The sequence below is a fragment of the Austrofundulus limnaeus genome, unplaced genomic scaffold (genome assembly GCF_001266775.1).
Source record: "Austrofundulus limnaeus strain Quisiro unplaced genomic scaffold, Austrofundulus_limnaeus-1.0 Scaffold229, whole genome shotgun sequence".
Classification (NCBI taxonomy): Eukaryota; Metazoa; Chordata; class Actinopteri; order Cyprinodontiformes; family Rivulidae; genus Austrofundulus; species Austrofundulus limnaeus.
Window position 1 is genome coordinate 523,757 of NW_013952631.1, and position 2,992 is coordinate 526,748.

The 2,992-nt window shown below is 37.1% G+C and overlaps 1 protein-coding gene across 1 annotated transcript in view; it reads right to left on the reverse strand.

Annotated features, from left to right (window-relative positions):
• LOC106525502 (caldesmon) overlaps positions 1-2,992 on the reverse strand; it is a 22,187-nt gene that overhangs the window by 3,814 nt on the left and 15,381 nt on the right. The window lies entirely within an intron of this gene.

Below are 2,992 nucleotides of genomic sequence, written 5' to 3' on the forward strand. Positions count from 1 at the left end.
TAATTATGGAGTGTGATTTATTTTCAACTCAAAATATCTTCAAACAAACGAAATATAAAGTTATTAGGGAGGAAAACCCTAATAACAGAAAACAGACTGACTGCTCGTAAAATATACGACAGGTCTGGACCACTCGTGAGTTTTGTTCGTATCTGAAAAAAAATCTTAGAATACGAAAACATTGGTGAATGCCACAAATTCTCCTAAATCACTCGTACGCACAACTTAAGAACAAATCTGTGCGTACAAACGGTTCTTGCATGAGGCCCATTGTACATGGAAAAATTGCAGTGCCTAAATTGTTAAAGATTTGTGGCCAAAGTAACAGTCGATAGAGTGGAGACTTTTTTCCCCTGGAGTATAGACTCCAAGCGGGAAGAGACCCTGTGCTGCGATGTGAACAGCAGCGTACGCTGCGCAGCCGCAGGTTCAGTTTCAAATGCATAGCAGTGGCTAAAACGTGTGATAACAACCAAAGTCTACTAGTGAAGGAATATTCCAAACATTGGTAAATAATTTTTATATTTTCACATTTTCACTATGAAGGAAGAAACAAAATGAAGGTTTGATTGATATGTGTCAGCTGTTTCTTGGCGTTGACTCCAAACTGTTTGATCTTTGGTCTGTTTCAGGAAGAACCACTGATTTTTGAAAAACAAATCTAATCTTAAAGTTAATAGATGCGGTTTCAGATGTGATGGGTCCGTGCTTTCATTACTAAGAACAATGTTTCATACGCTGCGGTCTTGGCTTTCTCTCTGCCCCAAAATAACTGAATACAAATTTGAGATAACTTGAATTAAACATCATCAACTCCAGTTTCCACAGGGCTCCTCAAAGATGTTTATAGAGTCGTTATATTTATACTGGTCTGCGTTTGGAGCCAATCAACTTGAAGCACTCGTCTTTTCAGCTTTTCATCACAGATCAGTTTAAGTTATAAATAACTGATACCAAAATGTATTTTGAGCACTGGAGGCATCCTGTGTAGCAAACAGACTGAGAATGGAGATAGACTAACTTGTTTATATGAACATCTCATCTTCCTCCTCTCTCTAACATCCAGTCTCCGATTTTGTAACAGTCAGAGATTTCTGATCCTAACTATCAGGGAAGCAGCTTGAAATGGTCCATTGACAGGTCACTGGTATTATTTCTGCTGCAACTTGCAGCACAAATCATCTGCAGATGTAAGAGGAAGAGGTGGACGGAACCACAAGAATCCAACTTTAAAACTGAGTCAAAAACTCAGAAAGAGGCTGAAATTCAATAAATCAGCAATTTACATGAAACATTCTAAAACAGGACTGTGTACAATGAAAAAAAAACCCACTTCTGCCCCTTTGGTCATTAAATAAAATAAGCCAAAACCTGAAATTTTTTTTCTAATTCTTATTTTTGTTAAACTGACTTGCAGTATTTGTGCAGAACTTCTTATTTCAATTTGTAATTTGTGACGTTTTCAAAGCAGCACATTTTGAAATGTTTCATTTTTGGTGGATTTCAGGAAAAAGACCACAGGATCTTTTTTTATTATGTATATTTTTGTTATGTCTTTTAACATGTCCTGACATTTTATGTTGTACTTTTGCCTCTTAACCAGGTCATTGTTGTAAATGAGAATCGGTTCTGACTTATCTGTCAAAATAAAGGTTTAGTTATTATTATTTTATGTTTTAAGAGCAGGTATTGAGATTTTTTGTGGATTTAGTTTCTTCTTTTCCCCTTTATTCCTTTGTGCCAACATTCACTCCTCAGTCAGTTCCTTGCATCAGTCACGCAGCCAGCCACACCCACTTTCACCTGTTCCCAGGTGTGTCCAATCACTCATTAATCTCAGGTAATCCATATGTTCTGTCCCTTCATCTTTAGCAAAGAATCGATGATTCTTGTGCCGCAGTCTGGTTTTCCTCATGATTTCATTGTGCCTTCTCAAGCTTTTGTAAGTTTTTCTGCTATGACATCATTATTTAAAAATAATCAGCTCCTTGTGTTACTTCCTGGTTCCAAAAACCACAACAACTGTATGGCTGGGAGTTGGATTAATAAAGTGTCTCATGCTAACAAGCTACCATGATCTGATAATATTTTATTAGCAAAGTTTTACAAACATGATCAAGAAAACTGCTAAAACTGTCCTTCTTGGTTGTGGTTTTGTAAATCACTAATATTCATATCATTTTAGGTCAGAGCTACAAAGGGTCAGATGTGGTCCCATGGAGCCACAGGTTGCAGAGTTCAGACGATGGGCTCAAATGAGTAAAGAAATGACGTACAACCCCCTCAAGTCTTAACGTCTCCGAGCAGACTGTCGTGCTGAAATAAAATGAAGAGTAAAAACATTCCAGAGTCTGCAGTGCTTAGAGAAACAGGCAGTCTGGGTTGGCACGGCTGGCAGGAAGAACTGGCCAAAGGGCTGTGAGAAAATTCCTGTGAATGCTCAGAACAGCACGACTGATAAACCAACATTAGACTTCAGCTATTCTGTGTGGCGCTTTTAATTGAACGGTTTTCTATAAACAAAATTTCCAAAACTTGTGTTTTGGTCATAAATAATACATTCATCTCAATATTTGAGCCTTTAGCTTCAAAAATGTAACAAGGTTAAAATGTTCCACATGTAAAATGTGCTTTGACTAAAAAATGTTAAAATTCGAAAGTGCGGAGCTGCATTAAAATAGGTTCTTTCTTGTTTCAGTGGCCAGTGACACAAAAATACAACAGAAATAAAGTAGATGAGACAGTTTGGTTTAAACATAAATACAGACGTGAAACATCTCCATGTCGGTTGGTAATTATTGGTAATGTGGGGTTTTCCCTGCGTGCGTTCATTTGTCTGACTGTTAGTAAAATATTTTAGTGAAACTTTCAGAACCACAGCTACATTTGTAACTGATTTACCTCTGAGGTCAACCCGATTTAAGGTGTGCTGCCACAGATACTTACCTTAGAAAGAACAAATAAAAACACTCTGTTATCAAATATCTATATA